This window comes from Amblyomma maculatum, chromosome 11 (assembly GCF_055883805.1).
Source record: "Amblyomma maculatum isolate TAMU_Amacu chromosome 11, ASM5588380v1, whole genome shotgun sequence".
NCBI lineage: Eukaryota > Metazoa > Arthropoda > Arachnida > Ixodida > Ixodidae > Amblyomma > Amblyomma maculatum.
Window position 1 is genome coordinate 147,975,174 of NC_139354.1, and position 15,574 is coordinate 147,990,747.

At 47.7% G+C, this 15,574-nt stretch overlaps 1 pseudogene; it reads right to left on the reverse strand.

Annotated features, from left to right (window-relative positions):
- Positions 1-1,907: 1,907 nt before the first annotated feature.
- Positions 1,908-15,154, reverse strand: LOC146175143 (uncharacterized; annotated as a pseudogene).
- Positions 15,155-15,574: the final 420 nt, after the last annotated feature.

A 15,574-nucleotide genomic window follows, 5' to 3' on the forward strand; every position in this document is an offset into this window, starting at 1 on the left:
CTCTCTTAAATTACGTTTCTTCTGGAGTGGGCCCTTTCTTTTGTGTTTCGCCGTCAAGCTGTAAAGTACCTACTTTGATAAGCTCCATTGTATCTGCGACCTGCCGTGCCCAATTTTGTTTGGCTATAAAAAAAAGAATTGCGCCTGTTCATGTCCTCGTCTCCCCCGTGTCTTTTTTAGCGCAATTTCTTTGTTTAAGTATGTATGACCGACTCGCCCAACAACGTTCTCTCTTATCTTAAATTACGTTTCTTCTGGAGTGGGCCCTTTCTTTTCTGTTTCTCCGTCAAGCTGTAAAGTACCTACTTTGATAAGCTCCATTGTGTCTGCGACCTGCGGTGCCCAATTTTTTGGCTATTAAAAAAAAAAGAATTGCGCCTGTTCCTGTCCTCTTCTCCTCCGTGTCTTTTTTAGCGCAATTTCTTTGTTTAAGTATGTACGACCGACTCGCCCAACAACGTTCTCTCTTATCTTAAATTACGTTTCTCATGGATTGGGCCCTTTCTTTTGTGTTTCTCCGTCAAGCTGTAAAGTACCTACTTTGATAAGCTCCATAGTGTCTGCGACCTGCCATGCCCAATGTTTTGGCTATTAAAAAAATACTTTCGCCTGTTTATGTCCTCTTCTCCGTGTATTTTTTAGCGCAATTTCTTTGTTTAAGTATGTACGACCGACTCGCCCAACAACGTGCTCTCTTAAGTTACGTTTCTCCTGGATTGGGACCTTTCTTTTGTGTTTCTCCGTCAAGCTGTAAAGTACCTACTTTGATAAGCTCCATAGTGTCTGCGACCTGCCCTGCCCAATTTTTTGGCTATTAAAAAAAAGAATTGCTCTTGTTCATGTCATCTTCTCCTCTGTGTCGTTTTTAGCGCAATTTCTTTGTTTACGTATGCATGTACGACCGACTCACCCAACAACGTGCTCTCTTAAATTACGTTTCTTCTGGAGTGGGCCCTTTCTTTTCTGTTTCTCTGTCAAGCTGTAAAGTACCTACTTTGATAAGCTTCATTGTGTCTGCTACCTGCCGTGCCCAATTTTGTGGCTATTAAAAAAAAGAATTGCGCCTGTTCATGTCCTCTTCTCCTCTGTGTCTTTTTTAGCGCAATTTCTTTGTTTAAGTATGTACGACCGACTCGCCCAAAACGTGCTCTCTTAAATTACGTTTCTTCTGGAGTGGGCCCTTTCTTTTGTGTTTCTCCGTCAAGCTGTAAAGTACCTACTTTGATAAGCTCCATTGTATCTGCGACCTGCCGTGCCCAATTTTGTTTGGCAATAAAAAAAAAATTGCGCCTGTTCATGTCCTCGTCTCCCCCGTGTCTTTTTTAGCGCAATTTCTTTAAGTATGTACGACCGACTCGCCCAACAACGTTCTCTCTTATCTTAAATTACGTTTCTTCTGGAGTGGGCCCTTTCTTTTCTGTTTCTCCGTCAAGCTGTTAAGTACCTACTTTGATAAGCTCCATTGTATCTGCGACCTGCCGTGCCCAATTTCGTTTGGCTATAAAAAAAATAATTGCGCCTGTTCATGTCCTCGTCTCCTCCGTGTCTTTTTTAGCGCTATTTCTTTGTTTAAGTATGTACCACCGACTCGCCCAACAACGTGCTCTCTTAAATTACGTTTCTTGTGGAGTGGGCCCTTTCTTTTGTGTTTCTCCGTCAAGCTGCAAAGTACCTACTTTGATAAGCTCCATTGTGTCTGCGACCTGCCGTGCCCAATATTTTGGAAGGGAAAATGTTTGGGCGTGTTGGTTCATCCTCAATGCAGCGAAGCGCTCAAAACCACAAAGGACGAGGAGGGAACAGGACAATAGCGCACTTTCAACAAATGTTTATTGCGGTTGCGGAGCATATATATATAAACTCTTCAGAATCACAAAGAAAGAAGGAAAAACATCTGCACGTGCCGCCTAAGCTAAGAAATCCAGCTCAGTATTTGATAGAGCCACCGACGGTTTGCTGACGCAATCCCCTGAACGTGCTATCTGCGATGCTTCCACAATCTCCCTAGTTAGGCTGGTACGGTGGCGATACAAAGCAATAGTTTTGTCGAACAAAGGCTGGCAAGGTGTCTCGCTGTCACACTTTTTGCAATGGGCAGCCAGCTGTCCGTCATTGGCAATATTGCGGACATTTTTAGAGTGCTCTTGCAGCCGAACGTTCAGACATCTTCCAGTTTGGCCGATGTAGTGTCTACCACACGAAAGCGGGATCTTATACACAACATCCTTCTGGCAAGATACCCCTATGTTTGACATTGCATGCTGGTTTTTGCGTTCGTGTGGGACAACTTAACCTACAAAGGCTCATCAGCTTCTTTGGTGCCGAAAACAAAACTTTTACTCCGGATCGCTGCCCAACTTTCTTCAGATTGTGCAAAAAACCATGCACGTACGGAATGACAGCTACCTTCTCTTTATCCTGTCTTTCTTTTCCATTTTCTGCTGTCTGCACGTTACGCAGGCTCGCCTCTGATTTCCGTTTGCGATTCAGGGCCTCCGCTACAGAAACTATCACGTGCCTGGGGTAACCTGCCGCCTCCAATCGAGCCACCTGTGAGCTAAGACTCTCATCAACGGTGTGATGGCATGACTTTCTAATAGCACTCGACAAGAAGGAGAGCACGATATTCCTCTTGACCAGCTTGGAATGCGACGAACTATACGGTAGGGGAGGCTTGTTGGCCCTTGGCTCATACACCCAACACGCGTGATCTTTAAAAAACAATCGTAAATCCAAAAACCTAATGCTGTTCTGCTCAGGCAATTCGGTAGTGAATGTGAGTGGTTTAAAACATGCATGAAAAGATGCTAAAATCCGCGAGACAATAGGGTCTCCGAGATCAATAAATTATTCCGAATGACTGCTGTCAAACGTGTCAATAAAAACAGTAGTATCCAACAAAATTAAAAAATCATCAGCATAACGAAACACTTTTAAAATCTTAAGATCATCAAGCCGCTCAAAAAGAGCCTTGCCACAACGAGCCAAAAATCATTCACTTAAAATCGATGCGATACAAGAACCGATGCATACGCCCTGCTTTTGCAGGTAAATGCTTTTGTCAAAGGTAACAAAAGTAGACGTCAGGTAACAAGATAAAAGCTCTAAAACACCACTTACACTTACACCACAGTCGTTCTGAAAGTCTACCGCGCCGCACTCCTCAATTACTGCCTCCACGCAGGACAACAGACCATCGTGTGGCAATGAATAAAACAAATCTTTTATATCCACTGAAAAAGCTGTTAGAGAGTTGTTGTCGCATGACCTAAGGTAATCTATTATTACAGCAGAGTCCCTCGCCGCAAACGGGTCGTCCACGTCGAGCCTTTTAAGACTCACTTGCAAGATGAACGATGAACCAACACGCCCAAACATTTTCCCTTCTGAAGTGCATTTCTAGTACCTTGGGCCTTTCTACTCTTCGTTCTCTGGATTCATGTTCCCTGGTTTCACTTGCTGCCAACGCTGAGGTCCAAGCTCGTGCTTTTTCCTTCTGTATCCGATCCAGGATCCTCCCTCCCGCCGTTAGAGCCCTGCTTGTTGGCTTTCCTCCGTCGTTTAATCATGTTGGACGGCTGTGCAAGATTTTCCGGGCTGAATGGCGGAGGCAGGCTCGGTTCTATCGTGACTACTTGTTCTCATGTATCTTCAGCGACGGTAACCTCGGACGAGCTCGATGGAAATGGCGCCAGGTGTCAAGGTTGCTCAACCTGGCCACGGAAACCTTCTGGCTCCGTGTATTGGAGGGCCTCCGCCTTCTGGTGCCTCGCAAGGTATCGGCATGTGGTCAAGGCATTCACACGTTAGGGGACGTCGTCGTCCCGGATGACGTCTCAAGGACTCTGCCGCTCGGCCACAAGTTCGCCGTACCACCAAGGCAAGACGCCGCAGGACTTCTCACCAGTGTCCGGGAAGTGGCAAGGAGGGCGACGTTGGACGAGAGTGCAACCTGTGTATCCCAAGGGTTGAAGGTGGTTGCAAGGTGCAGACAGGAGCGACCTGACATGCGGCTGGAGCACGCGGCTACGTCTCTCAAGGAACTTGGTCTCTGTGTTCTGCCTGCTGACAAGGAAGGCGGATTTGCTGTGCTCAGGCAAGAGCTGTTCAGTAGTAAAGCGTCGGAAGCAGTGCTATCTGTATTTAAGCCACACCGGAATGTTTCTTTGAGAAGAGTGAAGTCGCGTGCTAAGAAGCTGTGCGAACAGCTCAACCTGTTAAGCGTCGTTAAGAAGATTGAGAGCAGCGATTATGACTCTCTTCAAATGTTTTTCTCAGCTAAGACTCATAAAGTGGAATGCCCTTTTCGCGTGATCGTGTCCGAATCGGGTACGTGGCAGAAGTGTGTTGCTGACTTCTTGCAAGTGAGTCTTAAAAGGCTCGACGTGGACGACCCGTTTGCGGCGAGGGACTCTGCTGTAATAATAGATTACCTTAGGTCATGCGACAACAACTCTCTAACAGCTTTTTCAGTGGATATAAAAGATTTGTTTTATTCATTGCCATACGATGGTCTGTTGTCCTGCGTCGAGGCAGTAATTGACGAGTACGGCGCGGTAGACTTTCAGAACGACTGTGGTGTAAGTGTGAGTGGTTTTTTAGAGCTTTTATCTTGTTACCTGACGTCTAATTTTGTTACCTTTGACAAAAGCATTTACCTGCAAAAGCAGGGTGTTTGCATCGGTTCTTGTATCGCACCGATTTTAAGTAAATTATTTTTGGTTCGTTGTGACAAGGCACTTTTTGAGCGGTTGATGATCTTAAGATTTTAAAAGTGCCTCGTTATGTTGATGATTTTTTAATTTTGTTGAATACTTCTGTTTTTATTGACCCGTTTGACAGCAGTCATTCGGAAGAGTTTATTGCTCTCGGAGACCCTATTGTCTCGCTGATTTTAGCATCTTTTCATGCATGTTTTAAACCACTCACATTCACCACCGAATTGCCTGAGCAAAACAGCATTAGGTTTTTGGATTTACGATTGTTTTTTAAAGATCACGCGTGTTGGGTGTATGAGCCAAGGGCCAACAAGCCTCCCCTACCGTATAGTTTGTCGCATTCCAAGCTGGTCAAGAGGAATACCATGCTCTCCTTCTTGTCGAGTGCTATTAGAAAGTCATGCCATCACACTGTTGATGAGAGTCTTAGCTCACAGGTGGCTCGATTGGAGGCGGCAGGTTACCCCAGGCACGTGATAGTTTCTGTAGCGGAGGCCCTGAATCGCAAACGGAAATCAGAGGCGAGCCTGCGTAACGTGCAGACAGCAGAAAATAGAAAAGAAAGACAGGATAAAGAGAAGGTAGCTGTCATTCCGTACGTGCATAGTTTTTCGCACAATCTGAAGAAAGTTGGGCCGCGATCCGGAGTAAAAGTTTTGTTTTCGGCGCCAAAGAAGCTGATGAGCCTTTGTAGGTTAAGTTGTCCCACACGAACGCAAAAATCAGCATGCAATTTTAAACATAGGGATCCCTTGGTATCTTGCCAGAAGGATGTTGTGTATAAGATCCCGCTTTCGTGTGGTAGACACTACATCGGCCAAACTGGAAGATGTCTGAACGTTTGGCTGCAAGAGCACTCTAAAAAGGTCCGCAATATTGTCATAGACGGACAGCTAGCTGCCCATTGCAAAAAGTGTGACAGCGAGACACCTTGCCAGCCTTTGTTCGACAAAACGTTTGCTTTGTATCGCCACCGTACCAGCCTAACTAGGGAGATTGTGGAAGCATCGCAGATAGCACGTTCAGGGGATTGCGTCAGCAAACCGTCGGTGGCTCTATCAAATACTGAGCTGGATTTCTTAGCTTAGGCGGCACGTGCAGATGTTTTTCCTTCTTTCTTTGTGATTCTGAAGTGTATATATATATGCTCCGCAACCGCAATAAACATTTGTTGAAAGTGCGCTATTGTCCTGTTCCCTCCTCGTCCTTTGTGATTTTGAGCGCTTCGCTGTATTCCCAATTTTTTGCCTAATAAAAAAAAAGAATTGCGCCTGTTCATGTCCTCTTCTCCTCCGTGTTTTTTTAGCGCAATTTCTTTGTTTAAGTATGTAATACCTACTCGCCCAACAACGTGCTCTCTTAGATTACGTTTCTTCTGGAGTGGGCCCTTTCTTTTCTGTTTCTACGTCAAGCTGTAAAGTATCTACTTTGATAAGCTCCACTGTGTCTGCGACCTGCCGTGCCCAATTTTTTTAATATTAAAAAAAAGAATTGCGCCTGTTCATGTCCTCTTCACCTCCGTGTCTTTTTTAGCGCAATTTCTTTGTTTACGTATGTACGACCGACTCGCCCAACAACGTGCTCTCTTAAATTACGTTGAATTGAATGCGTAGCAGGGGGCGGCAGAAAGTTAGGCCGGCGGATGAGGTTAATAAGTTTGCAGGGGTCCCGTGGATGCAGCTAGAACAGGACATAATTATTTGGAGGAATATGGGAGAAGTCTTCGCCCTGCAGCGGGTGTAGTCAGGCTGAGGATGAAGATGATGAGGATGAGTATCATATCCCCAGCTGCCCTTTATGTTTACTTTTCGTCTCTCCAGTTTGTACATGCGAATGAAAGAAGCCTACCGTCACACAGTTTTCCAACATGTCTTTGAGGTTGTCAGAATGCGTGTCATGTGTCACGAACGAGCTGGCGAACGGCAAGCAGAAAAAACCTTATATGCCTTTCATCGCCCTGTTTTCACTGTATATACCACGTAATATTATAACGTTTGTAGATCTGCAGTTAATTTATGAAGCTTAAAACTATAAAAAAATAAGTTGTGATTTAACTCTGGGTAACCCTATTTAAATTGAGATAGCAACGGCGCAAGCTTCTTTGCCTGCTACATTATTCCCCTATCACGCCCTATCAGTGTAACGTGCTACATTTTTGGGGACACTTAAGCTCATCCTTTAGGTGTATGATGCGAGAGCGTAAGCTACCAGCCTCATAAATGAGAAGGGTTCAACGCTGCTGAACCGAATATGGAGCGCAAACATTAGCTGCCGGTGACCGAGCGTTCTTCTTCTGCGTGGCTGTTCAAGGTAAAATGTGGATCTTCTCTGGAATACGTGATGGGGCGAAACCTTGCGTAGCATTGCTATCGCAATAAAACGTGACACAACCAAGAGACTACAAAGTGCGGACCTTAAATCAAGACAAGACAAGACATGTTCAAGTAAGACAATTTTGGAAGGATCATCTCGCCTCAAGAATAGGGATAAATATACTGCGTATTCTCTTTACGCGAAAGAGGTACTGTGTCACCATTTACACTGAAATTTCATTTTGTGTATTTCTTGATATTTTCGTTCTCTTTATTTACTCAAAATGCAGTACAGGCCACAGCCTGCAGCGTAGACTAAGGGGTGTAACAATATACTTAAACATATTAAACGTAACAAAATTTATACACCAACGAAATACGCTGCAGCGAAATGAAATAAGAGCGGAAAAACGTCCAGGAAATAAAGATCATAAGATCAAAAGTAAATGCGCGACTATACAATGCAAAAACAGAAATGTAAACTGATAAGTAAAGTAAATCAGCGCTACTTCTGAACGGAATCAGCCGTAAGCCATACCGCTGTGCAGTTCTGACAAATACTATCGCAGTGAGTAATGGTTAGACAACTTGTCTCGAAATGTGTCATAATGAGTTATAAAAAAGACTGCGTAGACATCATTTTACAGCTACAATATCTCCGCGAGCGTTATGAACATGGTAAAAAGGTGCAAATTCGCAGGGAAAACAGAAAAAGAGGACCAGCCGCCCAATACTTAGCCACTTCACGCTTCACCGTCCACTGCTGCGGGTGATCGAGCGTTCTTACTTTCTTTTTCTTCTTGCTCAGCCAACACGTAAAGCCCCGCTTTCACCAAGTCGTATGAACGTGCCTTAGTGGCCTATAGCGGTAGAGTGAAAGCCAGGGTAATAGCAGGCTGATTCTGACATAACCGTCCCACGTGAAACGAGATCCCATGGTAGCAGCTCCCGCCAGCCTTCATAAGCCCCGCTTTAACCAAGCTGTGGGTAAGACGTGGCTACCGGCAGCACTACGCTTAAGGCTCGAACCTAGAGTAGTATTGCTTTCGCAATAAAACACGTTCCTAAATCACTGCTAATCAAACGTCTTAAAAATGACGCCCATTTTAATTCAAAAACCCCGAAGTTGTGCTGATACAATCGTTTTTTCTTCTCGGTTTCAGAAGCCTTCGTTATCTCTCTGGCTGATTTGTTCACATGCACCTGAACTATCGTGGTTCTTTCCAAGAGGGTTGGGTTCCGTAAGTAATTTCAGTCGCGACACTGTATGCCGCAAAGGCAATGAAAAATATACGGAAAAAATGACCTTTTTATGCTCTCTACATGGGGACTCTATGAGCGGTGTATGGTGTATGTATACTTGTGCGCAGCAATAAAGGTTTGTTGAGTTTAGCGCATTTTAGTGTCTCGTCTCTTGCTTGTGTTCGATTTTGCGCTGCGTCATTGTAGGCACCATATAGCAACTCGACCTGAAAGTGGTTCTCATTTTGTGCCATTCCGTGGCAAGCGCTAGCAGCATGTGTCCTGTTAGTTTTTTCTCATCTACATTGTGCAGTATTTGAGAAAGGACATGAAAGGTTGTAGAGAGTTCGCCCCTCAAAGCCCCTCCAGGGGTCCTCGCGATTGCGAACCAAGAGTTCTTTTGAGGCGTGTACATAAATTCACTGTGCGAGCGTAACCTTCAGTACCAGCAACGGATTAATACATGAAAAACTCAATTTAGGCCCCCTTGCGATTTTGTTTACTCCAATCGCATCTTACAGACCTATCAAGGTTTGTATAAGGTTCAGACCACGCGATTTACTCTAACAGCTTCCCGCCATAGAAACGTCATATTTTTAATCGTACTTAAACATATGAATTGTTCATTATGAGCTTTTTGTACAGCTTTAAATTGCTGTTTCAGAGGTTCACGCCTTTTTGGGGATCATTAACATCTTTTACCAGTCGGAATGTCGCTCTCGTGCTTACATCCGAATATTTAGCGCCGAAATTATCCATTCGGTGCCTAAAGTCTACAATTAAAGCCTAAATGTGGCGCTTAACAATGCCGCCTTTTCTAAGCAGCATCTTCTGGTAAATGTTTTGTGGTCTCGCTGTGTTTGGTGACGTAGTCTCGTGTGCAGCAGACCGCCGGCCGCAGAGTTGCGTTGAGGCCGAAGCAATGAAACAATATATTCAAGAATTTCAGATGGAAGGAGTTATTTAGGATAGTTCCAGTTTCGATGTTTTACTACAACGACATCTCTACTTACCATGCGCTTCTGATTATTCGGCTTCAGAGAGCCCAATAAGAAACGTACAGAGGGACGTGTAGAAGAACATACTGTCTCGATCCTTGTGCCTGATCCAGCGATTATTGGTTCTCTTTTTATATATGGCATGTATGGATTTATTACAACGCTTGTATTTCATAAAGTATTTCGGAACGAAAATTTTAATAAACACGAACGTCTGAAACTACGTCATTCTAGCGGGATCGCTTTGGGTGTCCAAATGTAGTTTGTAACAAATATTGGCGAAGTTGGGAGCATAAGCTCGCCTTGTGGAATTCTGGGCAGTTTGCGAACTGCCGCTTAAAATCCCTGGATCTTGACCTGATGCTCCGGCTTCCACCTCGCTTACCCAGACAGAAAGAAACTGCTGTGCCGCCTGTGGACGGTGTAGCATTCACAAACTCTGATTTTTTTTGTAATAGGTATGACAGAAAGCTCTAAATGAGCAAACTACGGGTGCGACGAGACTATAGGCCAAAGTTTTTGTCAGTGCCCCATATATAGTGCGGAAAGAGAGTGTCTCTGCCGTACGCTGGAGCGTCTAGATGGACGCCCAGTGACTGAAATCAAGATTCTAGGTCACTGGCCGCGGCATTCATCGGGGGCGAAGGTCCCAGGCAGCGCTCTGCTTCATGAAAAGCACAGGTCTCATCTATAGGCTGTGATTCTCAGTTATGATACGTTATATTGTCACATCCTAGCCAAAGGACGGGACGATGACAGCAACCGCAGGTCAGCAGGGCGGCAGTAGGAACCAGTTCGACGGTGGGGATACCCAGAACACCGAAAAGATCGCCCGCATCACCGTCTTCTTCTTTCACGAAACGCTCGCACTTCCTCTTCTTCGGCTACATTGCCTCCCTCCGAAAACAAGCATCGTCCCGATGCTAAACACAAAATGAATTAACCGCCGCGCAGAAGCATACACAGTCTCGGAACATTTGCTAGTGGAAGGAAGGGTTATCGGTGATCACGGGTAATACGGCTTAAGCCGCACTACGTGCACAATGTCAGGACTCGAGGAACGGCGTGACGACAGTTGCGTTACCCAGGGCAGCACCTCGTAATTAAGTTCGCCGACACTACAGACAACTCTGTACGGCCCGAAATACCGCTTCATGAGTTTTTCTGAAAGCCCTCGACGGCGAACCGGTGTCCAAACCCACACCTTGTCTCCGGGACGGAAATTGACGTCACTGCTCCGGAGGTTGCAGTGACGAGCATCGGTACGCGGTTGCTGTCGTATGTGGAGTCTGGCCAGTTGCCGAGCCTCCTCCACGCGTTCGCATCATCAGCTACGTCACCTGGCGGTACGTGAGGCAGCATAGCGTCAAGCATGGTGGTGACTTGCCTTCCATGCACCAGCTGAAGGGGGACATACGGGTGGTCTCCTGGACTACGGTATAATAGGCGAACGTAACATAGGGCAGTACCTCATCCCAGTTCCGATGGTCGACGTCCACGTACATGGCGATCATATCGGCTATAGTTTTGTTGAGCCTCTTCGTCAGTCCATTAGTTTGCGGATAATAAGCTGTGGTTCTGCGGTGGCTGGTGCAGCTTAGGCGCAAGATCTCCTGAATGAGTTGCGCCACAAACGCGGCGCCACGGTTAGTAATCAGCACCGCTGGGGCACCGCACCGGACGGAGGACAATGCTCTGGATGAAAAATTTGGCTGCCTCAGCAGCCGTTCCCGACGGAAGTGCGCGGGACTCCGCGTAGCGCGTTAGTCAGTCGCAATGATAATGTACTTGTTGCCTGATTGAGACGTCGGATATGGGCCCAAAAATCCATTCCAATCGTATGAAACGGAGCACTCGGTGGCTCGATTGGCTGAAGAAGACCCGCGGGTCGCGTAGGAGGTGTTTTTTGTCTTTGGCACTCGCGAGAGGTCCTTGTATATTGATGCACGTACTTTGCGAGTTTCGGCCAGTAATATTTTTCTCGAATACGCGAAAGCATTCTATGTATCCTAGATGACCAGCGGTAGGATCGTCGTGGCACGCTTCAGTGACCTCACTGCGCAGCTCTTCCGATATGACAAGAAGCCGCGATCTCTGGCTGTTGTCGAAATTCTTCTTGTACAAGACGCCATTCCGGATCTTAAAATGCAGGAAGAATACGCAGGAAATCCCGAGGTACCGTATCTTCGTCTCCTGCGAGATGCACCATCAGTTGGCGAAGCTGTGGATCATGTCATTGCCGATCTGTCATATCGTCAGGATTCAAGGCCCCAAAGAAGCAGTCTTCCTCATCATCTGTGCCTCCCGGCGATGGACCCACGGGTGCCCGAGACAAGCTGTCAGCATCATGATGCTTTCTTCCGGATTTATGCATGATCGTGACTTCGTACTTCTGTAGCCGAAGGCTCCACCTTGCTAGCCGGTCCGCGGGATCCTTAAGAATGGCCAGCCAGCAGAGCGAATGGTGGTCGGTGACCACACGAAACGGGCGGCCGTACAAATAAGGCCGAAACTTGGTCATGGCCCAGAGGACGGCAAGGCACTCTTTTTCAATGGTCAAGTAATTGCCTTCTGCCTTGGAAACAGTTCGGCTTGCGTACGCAATAATCCGCTCATCGTCATTCTGGAATAGTACAAGCACTGCCCCTTGTCTTTCGCTGCTGGCGTCCGTGTGGAGTTCAGTATCGGCATTTTGATCGAAGTGGCCTAATAAGGGGGTGACAAAAGGGCTTGCTTTAGTTGCCCGAATGCCAACTCTTGCTCTGCATTCCACATAAAGTCAACGCTGTCTTTCGTAAGGTGGATTAGCGCCGCTGCAATCTGGGCGAAATTGCGAACGAAACATCTGAAGTAAGCGCAGAGACCAAGAAAGCTTCTGGCAGTTTTCTTGTCCGACTGTGATGGGAAAGACGCCATGGCCGCTGTTTTCTCGGGATATGGTTTCACGCCTCGTGGATGACTATATGTCCGAGAACCTTCAGCCCACCATATGCGAACCGGCATTTGGAAGGCTCGAGTGTGAGTCCGGCGTTCTTTATAGCACGAAGGACCGCATTGAGGCGCTCAAGATGGTCAGCGAAGGGGCTTGAAAAGTTAACAACGTCATCCAGTTAAACTAGACACGTCTGACACTTCAGTTCGGCGAGCACAGTGTCCATGACGCGTTTAAATGTCACGGGCACTCTACATAAGCCAAACGGCATCACCTTGAACTCATAAAGGCCATGCGGTGTTATAAACTCGGTCTTCCCTCGGTCTCGTTTATCCACTTCGGTCTGCCAGTAGCCACTTTTGAAGTCAATAGACGAAAAATAGCGGTCGTGACGGAGCCGATCGTGTGTGTCGTCGATCCGGGGCAGTGGATATACATTCTTTTTCATCACCTTGTTGAGCCACCTGTAGTCCACACAGAACCGAAGCATCCCGTCTTTTTTCTTTGCCAACACAACAGGTGCGACCCACGGACTGTTTGAAGGCTGGATGACATCGTCATGTAGCATTCACCGCACTTGTTCATGTATTGCTTCTTTTTCTTTCTTATAAACACGATACGGTAGTTGGCGAATCGGGTGGGACGCGCCGTCGACAATAATTCTGTTTCACGACGGGCGTCTGGCGAACTCTGGATGTCGTTGAAAAACACCCGCATTAACGATACAAAAGTTCTAGTAATTCGCTTGCCTGGGACGACTGAAGGTTGTTTTCGATGTTCAGTTGCAAATGTTTTTCCTCGTACTGTTCAGGGCTATTACCCCTCTCAGGCAACACAACAGTCTCGCGAGCGTCGCATATCTCTTCTATATGGGATATACCTGCCCCTTTTGTCACATGCTGCGGCTCGTTCCTAAAGTTCGTCACGAAGATGCTGGCACGTCCTTCCTGAACATGGCGTATTCCTCTCGCAACACCAGTTCCCTTCGAAAGCAACATTTGTACATTTCCTTCCAGGAGGCCTTCGATACATGCGGAGGTCTTGGCTGCAACAGGTAGAAGTACTGTCGAGAGCGGTGGCGAGTTCACATGCTCGGCATCAAATTTACGCGCAACTGGTGTGGCTCTACGAAGTCTCGGCAATGAAGAATGGGTTCGGGGGATGAACTTATTCTGCGCTACATCGATGACTGCGCCATATTCACGGAGGAAGTTCATTCCGCGAATAACGACCTTGGAGCAATTCTCTAAGATAAAAAATTTGCCGGGGCACGTCTCACCGTGAATTTCGACGCGGGCGGTGCATTTTCCAACAGGCATTATGAGGTGACCTCCTGCGGTTCGTATCGGAGGCCCATCTCACTGGGTGGTCACCTTGCGAAGTAGGCGACATAACTTTCAGCTGAATACCGAGTAATCGGCGCCAGTGTCAACGAGTGCAGTGACCGTATGACCGTCGATTATAACGCTTACATTACTAGAGGCCACAAAACCGTTTTCGTTTCCATGTGTGCCCTTGTCGGTGGTGTCAGATGTTAATGTACATGGAGGCCTTTTGACTCGGCCGAATTCGGAAACGCCATCTCCAGGCGTCGCCGTACTCAGTTTTCCCGACGAGGATCAGGAGACAAGCTCTGACGATGAGATCCGTGAGGAGGCGTGGGAGGGCAGCGTGGCGAGTGCGAGCGGGATACACGGTCACCAGTGTGCATCGGTGATGAAGGGCGTGGCAGATATTCACGGTCACCGGTTCGTACCGGCGACGAAGTGCGCCGAAGATACTCCTGGATGTCTCGGGGTTGTTCACCGTAACGAGGTAGCCGGTCGCTCCGGCTGAATCCTCGCAGGCCGAGATCTCGGTATGGGCAGCAGCGGTACATGTGGTCAGGTTCACCTCATATATTATGCTGAGGCATGCAAAAGGAAAGAAAAATAAAGAGCCTCTGCCCGTTCCACAAAGTGTAACAGTGGGAACACAACGGTCGGCTGTCTGCAGTTCTCCAGATGTCGGCTTTTCGTCGTCTCCGCGGCTCCGAGTATATATCATGCTGCGCCAGGAATTCACGGCGTCGAGGCCCAGAATCCGTAACCTGTTGGTTCTGGGGAGGTACGGGCGGAGGCCGACGGAGAACGGCAGCATACCTTTCAGTCGGCTGTTGTTCTGCAGCAGCAACCATTGGGCCAGTAGAGAGGGCTTCCAGTGTGAGCGCCTGTCGCACTTCTTCACGAACGGCCGTAGCTATGGATGCTGGGGAAGGCTGCTCAGGAGCCGGGAAAAACCTGAGCTTTTCGCGCACGACTTCGCGAATGATTTCGCGGATGTCGGTGAGGCCAGCGCCACTAGGTCCAGAGGAGGCAAAGCTCGAGATGTTGGGGTAGGTTCCCAGTCGCTGGTAGTGGTTTGTTCGCGTGGCCAATACGCGCTCAATATTATTCGCTTCGGCCAAAAAACTGGCTACTGTAATAGGTGGATCGCGTATACGTCCGCCGAAGATCTCGTTTCGGACGCCCCGCATCAAGGCGCGCACTTTTTTTCCTCCATAGCCTGTGGGTCCGCGCGAGCACTTAGGCGCAGTACGTCCTCTACAAAGCTTCTCACACTTTCGGCCGGGCCCCGAATTTGAGCTTGGAAGAGATCTTCGGCGTGCTGTCGTCGGTGCTGGTTTGCAAACGTGCGCACCAATTCGCTCTTGCAGAGCTCCCAAGAGGTCAACGAGGCCTCATGGTTCTTGAATCAGTACCGTGCCGTTGTCTCTAGAGAGAAGTAGATATTCTGAAGGCACTGATTGGCGGTCCACCCGTTGTAGCGCGCAACCTGCTCGTAATGTTGAACCCAATCTTCAACGTCGTCCAGGCCATCGCCACGAAATGGGGTGACAGTCCTTGCAGTCACCGGCACGTAGATGATCCGCGCAGCAGCCGCACTGCCGGTTTGCTGCGGGTAGAAGGCCATGGTGACGTTTGTCCTGGCAGTCTTCCCCTCGGGCAATAGTCCGAATTCCGGAGCTTAGCCTTGTCGACGTCGACTGGCGCGGGTTTCAGGTGCTGTAGCAGACTCTAAGAAAATTCGGCGGCCTGGATTTAAGACCGGGCTCGAATTACGAGTAGAGCTACGCTGCAGGGGTTTCGTACAAAGCACCTCCACCAAGTGTCACGTCCTAGCCAAAGGACGGGACGATGACAGCGACCGCAGGTCAGCAGAGCGGCAGTAGGAACCAGTTTGGCGGCCGGGATACCCAGAACACCGAAAAGATCGCCCGCATCAGCTTCTGCTTTCACGGAACGCTCGCACTTCCTCTTCTTCGGCTACAATATGACTGTGTTGCCATGTGATGTGACGTGATATGGTATTATTATAACTATATTGACTTCA